Source organism: Sus scrofa, chromosome 2 (genome assembly GCF_054392235.1).
Source record: "Sus scrofa isolate SSC_HxYL_T2T_F1_AM1 chromosome 2, Sscrofa_HxYL_maternal_Yorkshire_Landrace_v2.0, whole genome shotgun sequence".
In the NCBI taxonomy this organism is placed as follows: domain Eukaryota; kingdom Metazoa; phylum Chordata; class Mammalia; order Artiodactyla; family Suidae; genus Sus; species Sus scrofa.
Window position 1 is genome coordinate 40,549,915 of NC_139384.1, and position 16,546 is coordinate 40,566,460.

At 36.1% G+C, this 16,546-nt stretch overlaps 1 long non-coding RNA gene across 1 annotated transcript in view; it reads left to right on the forward strand.

Moving 5' to 3' along the window:
• The window catches only part of LOC110259290 (uncharacterized), a 347,731-nt gene that overhangs the window by 118,678 nt on the left and 212,507 nt on the right, over window positions 1-16,546 (forward strand). The window lies entirely within an intron of this gene.

The window sequence follows — 16,546 nt, forward strand, 5'->3', positions numbered from 1 at the left end:
CAGGCTGCCACTTGCCACCACCTGAACCTTTTAGAAGGTTTCAAATGGAAAAAAGAACATAGGGAGAAAAGTTGTGTGAGATTAATATTGTAAATTGATATCTTTCATGTGCTTTCTTTCAAGTGTTTATAGCAGTTTGTGCCAAATGTATAAAACTCGTTTCCCAAATCTTGCTTAATAGGAACATATTGTTCTGAAAATTTGACTTATTTTTTTTATTGCTCAAATAATTTAGCAAATTCAATCTTTACAAAGCAATTCTTCCGTATATAAACCCTAATAATTTTTGTGAGAAAAACTTACAAAGAACTATGTGATATGATATCAGGTCTATATCTTTAACCTCTAGTTCTTTAAACATGGGATATTTAGACATTTATTAGAAACCATATCATATTTTATTTTTTTTTTTACAGTGTTCTGTCAATTTTTTTCTTTATTTTTTTTCTACTATACAGCATGGTGACCCAGTTACACATGTATACGTTTTTTCCTCCCATTACATATTCCATCATAAGTGACTAGACAGAGTTCCCAGTGCTACACAGCAGAATCCCATTGCTAATCTATCCTGAGGGCAAGAGTCTGCATCTATTAACCCAAGCTCCCAGTCCCTCCCACTCCCTCCTCTTCCCCCTTGGCAACCACATATCTATTCTCCAAGTCCATGATGTTCTTTTCTGTGGAAGGCTTCCTTTGTGCCATATGTCATATTCCAGATATAAGTGATACCATATGATATTTGTATTTCTCATTCTGACTTACTTCACTCAGGATGAGAGTCTCTAGTTCCATCCATTTTGCTGCAAATGACATTATTTTATTCTTTTTTTATGGCTGAGTAGTATTCCATTGTGTATATATACCATATCTTACTAATCCAATCATCTGTTGATGGACATTTGGGTTGTGTCCATGTCTTGGCTGTTGAGAATAATGCCGCATGAACATGCAGGTGCATGTGTCTTTTTTAAGGAAAGTTTTGTCTGGATATATGCCCAGGAGTGGGATTGCTGGGTCATATGGTAGTACTGTGTATAGTTTCTAAGGTACCTTCATAGTTGGTGTACCAGCTTACACTCCCACTAACAGTGCAGGAGGATTCCCTTTTCTCCAGCATTTGTTATTTGTGAACTTATTAATGACGGCTATTCTGACTGGTGTGAGGTGGTATCTCATGGTAGTTTTGATTTGCATTTCTGTAAAAATCAAGGATATTGAGCATTTTTTCATGTGCTTGTTGGCCATCTGTATCTCTTCCTTAGAGAAATGTCTATTCAGGTCTTTTCCACATTTTTCCATTGGGTGGTTGGCTTTTTTTGCTGTTGAGTTGTATAAGTTGTTTGTATATTTTAGAGACTAAACCCTTGTCAGTTGCATCATTTGACACTATTTTCTCCCATTCTTTAAGTTGTCTTTTTGGTTTCTTTTTGGTTTTCTTTGCTGTGCCAAAACTCGTCAGTTTGATTAGGTCCCATCGGTTTATTTTTGCTCTTATTTCTGTTGCCTTGGGAGAATGAACTGAGAAAATATTCATGAGGCTGATGTCAGAGAATGTTTTGCCTATATTCTCTTCTAGGAGTTTGAGGGTGTCTTGTCTTATATTTAAGTCTTTCAGCCATTTTGAGTATATTTTCATGCCTAGTGTGAGGGTGTGTTCTAGTTTCATTGCTTTGCATGCAGCTGTCCAGGTTTCCTAGCAATGCTTGCTAAAAAGTCTGTCTTTTTTCCCATTTTATGCTCTTGCCTCCTTTGTCAAAGATTAGTTGACCATAGGTGTCTGGGTTTATTTCTGGGTTCTCTAGTCTGTTCTGTTGTTCTGTCTGTCTGTTTTGGTACTGGTACCACACTGTCTTGATGACTGTGGTTTTGTGATATTGCCTGAAGTCTGGGAGAGTTATGCCTCCTGCTTGGTTTTTGTTTCTCAGGATTGCTTTGGCAATTCTGGGTCTTTTGTGGTTCCATATAAATGTTTGGATTGTTTGTTCTAGTTCTGTGAAAACTGTCCTGGGTAATTTGATAGGGATTGCATTGAATCTGTAGATCACTTTGGGTAGTATGGCCATTTTTATGATACTAATTTTTTCCAACCCAGGAGCATGGAATATCTTTCCATTTCTTTACATCTTCTTTCATTTCCTTGATTAGTGTTTTATAGTACTCAGCATATAAATCTTTAACCTCCTTGGTTGGGTGTGTACACATGTATTTGACTTTTGGGGGTGCAATTTAAAGGGTATTGTATTTTTGTATTCCTTTTCTAGTATTTCATTGTTAGTAAACAGAAATGTGACTGATTTCTGAATGTTAATCTTATATCCTGCTACTTTGCTGAATTTGTTGATCCGTTCAAGCAGTTTTGGGGTTGAGTCCTTAGGGTTTTCTATATATAGTATCATGTCATCTGCATACAGTGACAGTTTCACCTCTTCTCTTCCTATTTGGATGCCTTTTATTTCTTTTGTTTGTCTGATTGCTGTGGCTAAGTCTTCCAATACTACATTGAATAACAGTTGTGAGAGTGGACATCCTTGTTTGTTCCAGATTTTGGTGGGAAGGCTTTCAGCTTTTTCTGCATTGAGTATTATATTTGCTGTGGGTTTGCCATAAATAGCTTTGATTATGTTAAGGAATTTTCCCTCCATAACCACTTTGATGAGAGTTTTTATGATGAATGGATGTTGAACTTCGTCAAATGCTTTTTTTGCCTCTATTGAGATGATCATGTGGTTTTTGACTTTTGTTAATGTGGTGTATGATGTTGTTTGATTTGCATACATTGAACCATCCTTGTACACCTGGGATGAATCCCATCTGGTCGTGGTGTACAGTCTTTGTATGTTGTTGGATTCGGATGGCTAGAATTTTGTTGAGAATTTTTGCATCTACATTCATCAAAGATGTTGGCCAATAGTTTTCTTTTTTGGTGGTATCTTTGTCTGGTTTTGGAATTACGGTGATGGTGGTGTCATGGAATGTCTTTGGGAATGTTCCTTCTTCAACCTTTTGGAAAAGTTTAAGGAGGATGGGTATATGTTCCTCTATGTTTTATAGAATTCACCTGTAAAGCCATCTGGTCCTGGACTTTTATTTGTAGGGAGTGTTTTTATGACATATTCAATTTCATTTCTAGTGATCGGTCTGTTCAGTTGATTGATTTCTTCTTGATTCAGTTTTGGCAGGCTGTAAGTCTCTAGAAAGTTGTCCATTTGTTCTAGGTTGTCAACTTTGTTGACATACAATTGTTCATAGTACTCTCTCATGTTTTTTTTTTTTTTTTTTTTTTTTTTTTGTATTTCTGTGGTATCCATTGCAACTTCTCCTTTTTCATTTCTAATTTTGTTTATTTGGGTTTTTCTCTCCTCTTCTTGGTGGGTCTAGCCAGGGGTTCATCAATTTTGTTTACTTTTTCAAAGAACAAGGTGTTCATTTGATTTTTGTCTATTTTTTGAATCTCTATTTTATTAATTTCCTCTTTGATCTTCATGATTTTCATCCTTCTGCTGACTTTAGGTTTTGTTCTTTTTCTAATTCATTTTGGTGGTAGGTTAAGTTGGCAGTTTGAGATCTATCTTCTTTTTTGAGGAAGGCCTGTATTACTATGAACTTCCCTCTGACCACTGCTTTTGTGGCATCCCATGGATTTTGAGAGGTTGTGCCTTCATTATCATTTGTCTCAAGGTATTCTCTAATTTTCTTGATTTCCTCATTGATCCATTGGTTTTCTGGTAACATGTTGTTTAGTCTCCACGTATTTGGTTTTTTCTCATTTTTTGTTTCCTGTGGTTGATTTCTAGTTTCATACCATTGTGGTCAGAGAAGATCCTTGAAATAATTTATATGCTCTTAAATTTGTTGAGGTTAGCTTTGTGCCCCAATATGTCATCAATTCTTGAGAATGTTCCATGTGCACTTGAGAAGAATGTGTATTCAGCTTTTTTTGGATGTAGTGTCCTGAAGATGTCAATTAAGTCTAACTTTTCTATTGTTTCCTTTAGGATCTCTGTTGCTTTGCTGATTTTCTGTCTAGAGGATCTGTCCATTGATGTGAGTGGGGTGTTAAAGTCTCCTACTACAATTGTATTCCCATCAGTCCCTTTTTGTCTGTTAATATTTGTTGTATGTGTCTGGGTGCTCCTATATTTGGGGCATATATGTTGTCGATAGTAATATCCTCTTTTTGAATGGATCCCTTAATCATTAAATAGTGTCCTCGATTGTCTGTCTTTATGGGCTTCGTTTTAAAGTCTATTTTGTCTGATATGAGTATTGCAACTCCTGCTTTCCTGTCATGTCCATTGTCATGCAATATTTTTTCATACCGCCTTACTTTCAATCTATATGTGTCCTTTGTCCTAAGGTGAGTTTCTTGTGTGCAGCAGGTTGAAGGTTTTTGCGTTTTTATCCAATCAGCCACTTTGTGTCTTTTGATTGGAGCATTCAGTCCATTGACATTTAAGGTGATAATTGGTAGGTGTTTGTTTATTGCCATTTTAAACCTTGTTTTCCAGTTATTCTATGTTCCTCTTCTTTTCTTTTTGGTTGGATGGTTTCCATTTATTTTATGGTTGAGTACTTTTCAGTTTTTGTGAATGTAATGTTTGGTTTTGATTTGTGGTTTTCCTGTTTTTAAGTATGTTAACCCCTTCCTATATCTGCTTGCTTTAGCCTGATAGTCAAATAGGATCAAACACATTATTAAAATAAAAAAAGAATCTATTTTTTCTTACTTCCCTTGCCCACATTGTATGACTTTGATGTCTTTTTTTTTTTAACATCTTCATATTTAGATCTGTATGCTGGATTATTTAAGTGACTGCCTTCCAGTTGTGGTTTCCTTTATTCTATTTCTTCCTCTTTTTTTTTTTTAAACTAGTTGAGCCCTTTCAGTATTTCTTTTAGAATGGGTTTAGTATTGCTGTACTCTTTTAGCTTTTGTTTGGTGGAGAAATTCTTTACTTCCCCTTCTATTTTAAATGATATTCTTGCTGGGTGTAGAGTACTCTAGGTTGCAGATTTTTTCCATTCAGTCCTTTAAATATATCTTGCCACTCCCTCTTGGCCTTAAGTATTTCTGTAGAAATATTTATGCAGTTTCCCTTGTAATTAACACTTTGCTTTTCTCTTAGAATCCTCTCTTTAACTTTTGCCATTTTTACTATAATATGTCTTGGCATGGGCCTGTTTAAGTTCAACTTTTTTGGAGCCCTCTGTGCTTCCTGTGCCTTGATATCAGTATCCTTTATATTTGGAAAGTTTTCAGCCATAATTTCTTCAAATATATTTTCAATCCCCTTTTCTTTTTCTTTTCCTTCTGGAATTCCTATTATGTGTTGACTTATCCACTTTTTTTTTTTTCTTTTGTTCTTTTAGGGCTGCACTTGTAGCATATGGAGGTTCCCAGACTAGGGGTCTAATCAGAGTGGTAGCTGCTGATCTATACCACTGCCACAGCAATGCCAGATCCAAGCTGTGTCTGTGACCTACACCACAGCTCACGGCAACACCAGATCCTTAATCCACTGAGTGAGGCCAGGGATCGAACCCACAACCTCATGGTTCCTAGTTGGATTCATTTCTGCTGTGCTGCTATGGGAACTTGGGCCCTCTTTATATTATCCCATAGGTCTCTTACATTGCTTTCATGTTTTTTTTCATTTGGTTTTCTGTCTGCTTGTCCTGTTTGGGTGATTTCCATTGTTCTGTATTCCACTTCACTAATTCATTTCTCCACATTATTCATTCTGCTCTTTATTGCCCTTAGCTCAGTTTGTATCTCTGAAAATGAATTTTTTAATTTTTCTTGGCTTCTCCTCATATTTTCTAGTTCCTTTCTGACAGAATCTTCATTACTATTCATATCTCTTAATTCCTTCAGTATTTTCACTATCTCCGTTTTGAACTCAAATGTCTGTTAGACTGCAGAGGTCTCTTTGATTGTTGACTGCTTTAGGTGAATTCTCCTGTTGGTTTAACTGGTAATGGTTTCTGAACTTCTTCATCTTGCTTTTGTTTTTCTTTTTCTGTGAATTTGGGGAAGCCAAACTGTAGTTTGGCACAGTCCAGGGTGGCTCAGCAAGTGAATTCCCGTGGGTGGGGTGGCCTGGAGCATGGCAGACCAGTGAGCAAGAAACCATATCATTTTTTACATGTTATTTTAAATCTGGATCCTTCAGTGATCACAAATGTCAATCTTGATTTTCTTTAAATAATATTTTATTTATTTATTTATTTATTTTTTAGGGCCAAACTTGAGACATATTGAAGTTCCCAGGCTAGGGGTTCAAACAGAGCTGTGGCTACTAGGCTATGCCACAGCCATAGCTATGCCAAATTTGAGCCACATCTGTGACCTACACCACAGCTCACAGCAATGCTGGATCCTTTAACCCACTGAGTAAGGTCAGGGATTGAACCCGCATCCTCATGGATACTAGTCAGATTCTTAACTTGCTGGGCCACAATGGGAATTCCTTAATAATCTTATTTAAAAGCAAATACATAGGAAAAAGTAAAATGAAGTCATTAATCTTGAAGGAAATGTGCCAGTCATGAATTTAAGATTTTCCAGGGTTTATTCAGGTCACTAAATTTGATAATTTTCCCAAAAAAATGAAGGCCATTCAAAAGACTCCCTAGTAATTTTAATCTATTGCCTTTCTAGTGGTAGATTGAAAACTATCATCCTGATGATTTCAAACTCTTACCATTAAAGGGTGATGTCCACTCTCCCATCCTTGAATATGGGCTGGCCTTGTGACTTGCTTTGACTAAAAAAAAAAATAACCTATATGACACAACTTTGAAGCTGTTACCTTTCTTTTTGAAGAACTTAATTTTTCAAGAGCAAGTTTATATTCAGGTTTATATACAGGAATACTCACAGGAAAGTACAGAAATTTCCTATATACTCCTTGCCTCCCACATGCATAGCCTCCTTCATTATCAACAACACTCACCAGAAAGGTACTATTTTTTTTTAAACCAATAGTAAATCTACATTGACAGACCATAATCACCTAAAGTTTCCATACTTTATATTTGGGCTCATTCTTGCTGTTACACATTCTATGAGCTTGGATAGATGAATAAAGACATATCATAATATTACACAAAATGTTCACTGCCCCAACTATCCTGTGTTCCACCTGTTGACCCATTTCACTCAATCACTGCCAACCACTGATCATTTTACTGTCTTTACTGTTTTGCATTTCCCGGATGCCATATAGTTGGAATCATACAGTGTGTAGACTTTTGAGATTGGTTTCTTTTTTTCAGATTGGTTTCTTTCACTTAGTAATGTGCATTTAAGGCTTCTTTATATCTTTTCATGGCTTGATACTTCAGTTCTTTTTAAGCTCTGAGTAATACTCCATTGTCCATATGTACCACAGTTTACTTACTCACCTTTTTTTTTTTTGGCTTTTTGCTATTTCTTGGGCCGCTCCCGTGGCATATGGAGGTTCCCAGGCTAGGGGTTGAATCGGAACTGTAGCTGCTGGCCTAAGCCAGAGCCACAGCAACTCGGGATTCAAGCCGTGCCGTGTCTGCAACCTACACCACAGCTCACGGCAACGCCGGATCGTTAACCCACTGAGCAAGGGCAGGGACTGAACCCGCAACCTCATGGTTCCTAGTCAGATTCGTTAAACACTGAGCCACCACGGGAACTCCAGGTTTTGACAATAATAAATAAAGCTGTTATACACAGTGTGTGTAGATTTTTGTGTGAATACAAATTTTCAACTTGTTTAGGTAAATATCAAGTAATATGACTGTTGGATCATCTGGTTAAGAGTATGTACAATTTTGTAAAAAAAAAAAAAACCCACCAAAATGTCTTCCAAAGTGAAAGTATCACTCTGGACTCCAACTAGCAATGTATGAGAATTCCTTTTGCTCCACATCCTTGCCAGCATTTAAGGCTATTAGTATTCCACAGTTTGACCATTCTAATAAGTATGTGGTAGTATCGTATTATGGTTTAAATTTGAATTTCCCTCATGATGCATGATGTGAAACATCTTTTCATTTGTTCCTTTGTCATTTATATATCTTCTTGGTAAGTTGTCACTTAAGATCTTTGGCCCATTTTTTAAATGGGCTGTTTATCTTCTTGTTGAATTTTAAGAGTTCTTTATCTATTTTGGATGAGTCCTTTACTGGATGTATCTTTTGCAGATATATTCCTCCCAGTCTGTGGTGTGTCTTCTCATTCTCTTGATATTGTCTTTCACAGAGCAGAGGCTTTAAATTTTATTAAAATCCAGCTCATTAATTATTTTATTTATCCTGCCCCCTTATGTTTTATCTAAAAAGGTATTGCCATACCTGAGGTTATGTAGGTTTTCTCCTGTAGTCTTCTAAGAGTTTTGTAGTTTGCATCTTACATGGAAGTCTATGATCCATTTCGAATAAATTTTTGTAAAGGTTGTAAAGCCTAGGTCTAGATTTATTTATTACATGTAGATGTCCAATTGTTCCAGCACTTTTTGTGGAGGAAGCTATATTTGTTCCATTATATTACCTTTGTTCCTTTATCAAAAATAAGTTGCTTATATGAGAATTCCCACTGTGGCTCAATGGGTTAAGAATCTGACTGCAGTGGTTCTGGTTGCTCTGGAAGTGCAAGTTAAACTCCTGGCCTGGAATGATTAAAGGATCTAGTGTTGCTCAAATTCAGTCCCTGGCTTGGGAACTTCCATATGTCATGGGTATGGCCATAAGAAGAAAATCAGTTGCTTATATTTATGTGGCTCTGTTTCTGGTCTCTTCACTTTGTTTCATTGATCTCTTTGTCCTTTTACCAACACCACACTGTCTTGTTACTGTAGTTTTTTAGTAAGTTTTGAAGTTGGATAACATTAATCCTCCAACTTTGTTCTTTTCCTTTGATATTTTGTTGGCTGTTCTGGGGGCTTTTGTTACTTCATATAAACATGAGAATTGGTTTGCTGATATCCACAAAATAATTTTTTGGAATTTTTGTTGGCATCGTATTGAATCTATAGGTCAAACTGGGAAAAACTGACATGAGTCAGTTGAGTCTTCATAGCGGTGAACATAAAATATCTCTGCATTTATCTAGTTCTTTGATTTCATTCATTAGATGTTTAGTTTTCCTCATGTAGATCTTGTACATATTTTATTAGATATAAACCTAAGAATTTCATTTTGAGAGGTGCTAATGTAAAAGGTACTGTCCTTTTATTATCACTTTGCACTTGTTCATTGCTCATGTCTAGGAAAGCAATTGAATCTTGTATATTGACTTTGTATCTTTTAACCTTGCTATAATCCAGAAGCTTTTGTTTTGTTTTTAAATTTTGTGGATTCTTTTACATAGGTGATTATGTCATCTGTGAACAAAGATAATTTTATTTCTTCATTCTCCTTCCTTTTCTTGTCTGATCATATAAGCTAGGACTTCCAGCACAATGTTGAAAAGAAGTAGTGAGAGGAGGCATCCTTGCCTTATACCTGATTTTAGTGGGGAAAAGATATGAGTTTCTTAACATTAAGTATGGAATTAGCTCTAGCATTTTTGTGTTTGTTCACTTTCTGAAGATTTTTTTTAGTACATTGGGAAAATTCTCCTCTATTCCTAGTTTACTAAGAATTTTAGCATGAGTAGGTGTTAGATTTTGTCAAAAGCTCTCTGTATTTATTGATATGGTTGTGTGATTTTTTTCTTTGGGTCTGTTGATGTGATAGATTATATTAACTGATTTTCAAATGTTGAATCTCTCATGTATATATGGGATAAATCCCATTTGGTCATGGTGAATAGTTCTGTTATGCACTGCTGCTTTCAATTTTCTAGTATTATTGATTTTCTAATTTCCTTGATTTCATTAATTTTCTAATGTTGAGGATTTTTGCACCTTTGTTCACAAAAATATTGGTACATAGTTTTTTCTTATAGAATTTTTTTTTTTCCGGTTTTTGTATTAGGCCAATGCTGGCTTCATAGAATGAATTAGGAAGTACTCACTCTGCTTTTTTTCTCTGAAAGATGTTGTAAAGTATTGGTATAATTTCCTTCTTAAATGTTTGATAGAGTACACTAGTAAATGAATCTGGGACTAGCATTTTATGTTTTGGAAGGTCATTAATTATTGATTCAAGTAATTTAATAGATACAGACTTAGATTGCTATTTCTTTTGGTGTGATTTTTCTCAGATTGTGTTTTTCAAGGAATTTATCCATTTAATCTAGGTTATAAAACTTGTAGGTATAAATTTACATTATTACCTTTTTGATTGTCATACATTAGTACTTGTGATTTCCTTGTTTTCATTTTTGATTATTAGTGAGTTGTATATTCTCTCTCTCGCCATTTTTTTTTTTTTTTTTTTTTTTTTTGGTTACTTAGCCCAGGTAGGGGCTTATCACTTTTTCTTTTCAAAGAACCATCTTTTTGTTTCATTGATTCTTTTGTATTAATTTCTGGTTTACATATTCATTGATTTCTACTCTAATTCTTATGTCTTCTGCTTACTTTGGTTTTAATCAGTTCTTCTCTAAGTAGGAATCTTAGATTATTGTTTTAAGCTCTTTTTTTTCTTTTCTAAGGTATGCATTCAATGTTACATATTTCTCTTGAAGCACTGCTTTCACTGTAGTGGCCTAGAAGTAGTTCCCTTTTAAGTGGAAGTTCAGAACTGACTGGAATTGAGTATTTCTCTTCCTCCAAGTCGGTTAGGTTCTCATAATGCTAGATTAAGTTCTGCTTACTTTGTTTCTCCTGAGGGCAGACTTTGTTGAGAACAATGTACTATGCATATTTCGAAATGGTTGCTTTTCCCTTCACTCTGCCAGAAGAAAAAAGGGATTTTTCTCCGGTGTTTAATGTGGGAGTCTGGTTGAACTCCTGGAGGTAAATCTCACTAAATTGCAGTCCCCCAAGTCTGGGCCCCTTAGAATTTTTAACTTTCACACTATACTAAGCCTCTGACAATCATCAGTTACCTGTGGCAATTTCTGCTCCTGAGTCTCTGCTCTGGTAAGTTTTTATTTGTATCTGTCAGTCACCCCAAAGTTGGGGGCAGCAGTTTTCCTTATGTCCTCACTTCCCTTATGGATCCTAGAATACATGTGGATTTTCTAGTCTGTTAAGCTTTTTACTTGTTGTTAGGATGGAGTAGTGATTCCCATCTCACATGCAGAATCAGAAAACAGAAGTGTAGCTTATAATTTTCATATTTTGAAAGACAGCTTTGAAGTTGCCCTGATGGGAATAAAAAAGTCAAGGATAAAAGGCCACATGGAAATAGAGAGATGCAGCCATTCTAGTTGTACCAGCTAAATCCATCCCTAATCTGACCCTCCCTCCCCTAGGTGATGCATTGTACCCAGTAAACTCAGGCAAACCAGCATACAATTTGCTCAATCAACCCACAGAATTGTTAGGAATAATAAATCATTGTTGCTTTAAAGCCATTAGGTTTCTGGCTATAATATAGACAACTGAAAAAGCTATTGATATCTATAAATGAGATATAATAGATAATGAATACACTCTGATAGCACTTTGTTTTGACTGAATAAACACTATTTGAAAAAGTATGTAAAAATAGTCATTGTCAAGGGATAGTAAAACTTCATATATTTGTTGTATTTTTTCTTTTTCCTTCATTTATTGTTATAATTAGCATTTAAAACTGTTAACATATTTAAAGTGTACAATATGATTATTCAATTCAAATATATGTTGTGAAAGGAGTCCCACCATTGAACTAATTGATACCCATGACTTCATGTATTTGTCTTTGTGTGTGTGTTTGAACGTTTAAATTCTACACTTTAGCAAATTTTAATTACATAATACAGTGTTATCAACTGTAATCACGATATTACATATTAGCTCTTCAGATGATATTTATCTTAAAACTGAAAGTTCGTACCCTTTACTGATCTTTCACTACTACCCCACCCCCAGGCCTGGTAATTACTTTTCTCTTTTCTTGAGAAACTTTGGCTTTTTAAAAACAAGTCCACGTATATGTGGTACCATGCAGTATTTATCTTTGTCTGGCTCATTTCACTCAATATGTGTGCCCTTCAGTGTCACCCATATTGTTAAAAATGGCAGGATTTCCTTCTCTTTGATGGATCAATAATATTCCATTATATATGGATACTTATGTATCAATCATACATTCTCTTTCCATTAATCTGTTGATAGACACAGGTTTTTTCAGTAGCTTGGTTCCTGTGAAAAATAATGCAATGAACAAGTGAGTATAGACATCTTTTCAAGATAATCATTCTTTCCTTCGAACATAAATATCCAGAAGTGGAATTGCTGGATCATATGAGAGTTCTATTTTTAATTTTTTCAAGACTCTCAATATTTTTTTTCCATAGTGGTTGTACTAATTTACATTCCCAGCAGCAGTGCATAAGTTTCCCTTTTCTGTATATTGTCACTAGGAATTGCTGACACTTGATTTTTTTTTTTTTGTGTGTGTTTTTAGGCCCGCACCCATGGCATATGGAGGTTCCCAGGCTAGGGGTCTAATCTGAGCTGTAGCCCCCGGCCTACACCACAGCCACAGCAACTCAGGATCCTTAACCCACTGAGCAAGGCCAGGGATCGAACCTGCAATCTCATGGTTCCTAGTCAGATTCGTTAACCACTGCACCACAATAGGAACTCCTTTTTTTGGTCTTTTTAGGGCTGCACCCATGGCATATGGAGGTTCCCAGGCTAGGGGTCTAATCAGAGCTGTTGCCATTGACTTATGCCAGAGCCACAGCAACACCAAGCCGCATCTGCAATCTACATCACAGCTCATGGCAACACCAGATCCTTAACACCTTGAGCAAGGCTAGGGATTAAACCTGCAACCTCATGGTTCCTAGTCGAATTCGTTTCCACTGCGCCACGTTGGGAACTCCAACTCTTGACCTTTTTTTAAAAATAGTAATATCCATACTAACAACTGTAAGGTGGTATCTTAGTGTGAGATTGATTTGTATTTCTTCGATGAATAGTGATGTCGCACACATTTTCATGGCCTGTTTGTCATTTGTATGTCTTCTTTGGAAAATAGTCTATTCAAGTTCTTTGTCCATTTTTAGTAGGGTTATTGGTTTTTAAACTCTTGAGTTCCTTGTATATTTTGTATACTAACTCCATATAGGATATGTGGTTTGCAAATATTTTCTCCTATTCCACATTTTGCCTTTTCATTTTGTTGATGGTTTCCTTTGGTGGGAAGAATTTTTTTTTCTTTTTAGGTCCATGCCTGCACCATGTGGAAGTTCACAGGTTAGGGGTCGAATTCCAGCTACAGCTGCTGGACTATGCCACACCCATAGCAACATGGGATTGGACCCATGTCTGCAACCTACACCGCAGCTCATGGCAGCATGGGATCCTTGATCCACTGAGTGAGGCCGGGATGGAAACTTCATCCTTATGGATACTAGTTGGATCCGTTTCTGCTGTGCCACAGGGAACTCCCAAGGAAGATTTTCTTTTTGTTGTTAATTAAAAAATTTTTTTTCTAAATACTAATCTATAAGACTCGTCTTTTTTTTTTTTTTTCAACTTGTATATTTGGGAGTTTCCTGTGAGCTTTTGCAAAAAAAAATCATAAATTTCTTTTTCTCTTGAGTGTCATCATATCTGCAAATTTTACCTTTCAAATTCTCTCTGGTTTCTTAGAGGCACAGAAGGCTTCTGATGATTGTTAGCCCCCAATATTCTCCCTATCTTTAACTGGTTTAATGTTTAGAAGCAAATGATCCATTAAAATAATAATGCCTGTTCTTACTTTTTTCGCTCAAAGGCTCGTTAACTTCTATTTCTCTTCACTGAATCTAGTCATTGCTTTCATCAAGTTATCACTAAGGGTTTTTTTTTCTTTTTTTTTTTTTAACAGTTTTTTCGTTCCCTTTCTGATGCTTACCATTTGAGCTTTATTTTCATTGACCCCTCTGCTTCAGTCTCATTGCCAGATGTAATTACATTTCTGCCTCTGGATAGATGAATGACTCTGATTCCAGAGCCAGTCTCTGCTGTTTACTGCCTGTGAGATCTTGGTTAAGTAATGAACCTTATTATCTGTGTAACAGAATATTAATAGTAAAAATAATAACAAAATAACACATATTAAGCACATATCTTATGTTAAATGTTTCTGTATTAAAAACCTAATATTCTAGTAATCCTATGAATTGTGCACAATTAACCTTCTGTTTTATGGATGATAGGAGTGAGGATCAGATGTATGGATTTACTCACACTGACGTTGTTGGAAGCACTGTAGAAACTCGCCTCCAGCGTCCCATGTAGCCTGGGAGAACATAAATTGTATGTGCTTAAACTAGTCACAAATGATAATTACTTTGAAATTAAGCACTACAATTCAGTGGTTAGAAAACAAGCTTCCCTGGGGCAGAACAACTAGGATAACAGATTATCTAAAGCATAAATCTGGCCACAACATCCAGACACCTCCTGGCATGTTGTTTGGGACTTGTGCCTGTCAGGTGGGGTGGCCTAAAGCTACTTCTGTTGCCAAGATATGTTTGCTTTAGAGAGATATAAAGAGTAGGAATTAGCCCTTGAAACAACTCACTTCCTATCCCAGGTAGACAGTTATGAGCTCTTGGTCCTACTAGCTAATATTCCTGAGAAGTCATAATTGTAGTCAAGAGATCTTTCTTTATAGACTCCAGCATGGAGTAAGACCCTTGGTTCAGTACAAACTTGTTGGATGAAAGAACAAAGGAACTCCAGACCAGTAGTCAGACAACTTGAATTTGCATCACAGTTTTTTTTCTCCTGCTGCAGATGTAATTCATTAAAAGTTGTTGGGTCTGCTTCAAAGAAATGGGAAGAATAATCTTTGCCCTACCTCAGTAATAGATTTAGCATAAAGATTAAATGAGATAATGGATGTGACCATGTTTGAAAATTTAAAATGTCTGTTATTAATCGAGATGAGTTTTAATCTACACTCAGCTTTTTAACTTGCCTCATTACCATGATGAGTCCCATTAATCTTTGCCTGCATTGCTACCCCTTATTTTCCTCTCTGGAGAATGTTTCCAGTCCCTAATCTTGATCTTATATCTTTTCTAAATGTCTCAGAAGAAATTATATGTCTTGCTGGTTATGGTTCTGCAGTTAAAGAAATTCAAAATAAAATTGTTTTCTGGCCATTACTCAGCCACAAAACATCATTGAGGGGTTTTTTTTTTTTTTTGTATTTTTTGTTTTTTTTTTGTGCTTTTTAGGGCTGCACCTGCGGCATATAGAAGTTCCCAGGCTAGAGGTCGAATTGGAGCTACAGCTGCTGACCTACACCACAGCCACAGAAATGCAGGATCTGAGCAGAGTCTGTGACCTACACCACAGCTCATGGCAGTGCCAGATCCTTAACCCACTGTGTCCTCTTAGATGCTGAACCATGACAGGAGGCCAGGGATCAAACCTGCGTTTTCTTAGATGCTGAACCATGACAGGAATTCCTCATTACAGCTTTTGAAGTTAATGTGGAGTTTAGTGTCATTAGCTAATATTACAACCAGTTCCATGCCCTAGAATGTCTGAAGCTTTCTTCACAAGTATTACTCATACATTGGGATCTCCACTCTCATAAACTCCTTGTATCTGGTTCCTACCTCTGAATTATTATTACTTGTTTTTATTTTCCTGGCACCACCTGAACTCAGGAATAAACACCTCTTTGAATTTCCCCAAGGATATCCTCACATAAAACCATTAGTGATCAGTGTAGAACTTACTTTAGATTTTGTAGGGGAACTTAAAAAAAAAAAAAAAAGTACCTTCTTAAGCAATTCTGTTCTCTGAAAATATCTTTGCTCCTGCTGCTACCAAGTTCTTTTTCCTTTATCTTTTCTCCAATACCCTTCTACCTTTCTGATTGATTCCTCTCTTCCTTGCTACATATGCACAGCCCCTAACCCACCGGAATTTCACATTCTTCTTCTATTATGCAGGAGAGTTTACCTCTTTTCTGAATCCTCCTTGTGGCAGCCAATACTTGGACTGTTTATGTTAGGAATTTCAAGGCCCTAAATTTCACACCAAGCATGTATCTACCATTCTTATGCTTAAAGATGGAGTTTTCTGAGAGAAATTCTAATGACTAAAATTTTCTCTGAATCAATACTGATGTAGTTCACTTTGAGTCTAGTGATCAGTTTGTGTTTTCCTGTAGGGATTGAAATACGGATTGGATATGAACAATCACAAACTAGAAAAAAATGATCGATTATGATGCCAAAGATTTATTGACACTTTCCTAGGCATCACATTATTGGGGCTTTGGTTTAATTACTTCGTTCTTTTAATAACCCAGTAAGGCAGATAGTATTGTTTTTATTTAAGATGAAGAAATTGAAGTATATAGGGTTAATTAGATTGCATAAAGTCACAGATTTAATAAATGGCAGAAAGAGCATCAAACCCAGGCTGTCTGGCTTCCAACTCCATCCTTATGATTACCATTCTATATGGAGTCTCACATGCCAACACACTATACTTCCCCTCCACTGTGTTGA